Genomic DNA, 412 nt, shown 5'->3' with positions numbered 1-412 from the left:
GCTGAAAGAGAAGGTAGAAAATACGCACAATATACCGACGAGGTCGATCCATTTATCCACACTGGACTCTTTATCCGAACCTATCCAGCAAGCAACGCGAATCCCTCTTGCGAACAATACCCAGAGGAACAAAACATCGATATCAACACAGTAGTAGGAGTCGACCCCGCGTATTACGGAGTCTTTGACGATTCCAGGTCCTGGTACCCTGAACACAGTAGTAGGAGTCGACCCCTCGTATTACGGAGTCTTTGTCGATTTCAGGTCCTGGTATCCTGGAATCTAGTAGACAAATGGGCTGTTTTGTCTTTCTAAGTTATTCTCTTTGATGTCTGGTGCTCGATTTTTTTTTCATCGGAAGAAAAACTCATCAAGAAGTTTGGACCATTTAGATCTTAGGTATAGTATGTTT

This window comes from Penaeus monodon, chromosome 22, assembly GCF_015228065.2.
Source record: "Penaeus monodon isolate SGIC_2016 chromosome 22, NSTDA_Pmon_1, whole genome shotgun sequence".
Lineage (NCBI taxonomy): Eukaryota > Metazoa > Arthropoda > Malacostraca > Decapoda > Penaeidae > Penaeus > Penaeus monodon.
The sequence above is the reverse complement of the archived record's forward strand: the minus strand, read 5'-3'. Positions refer to the sequence as shown.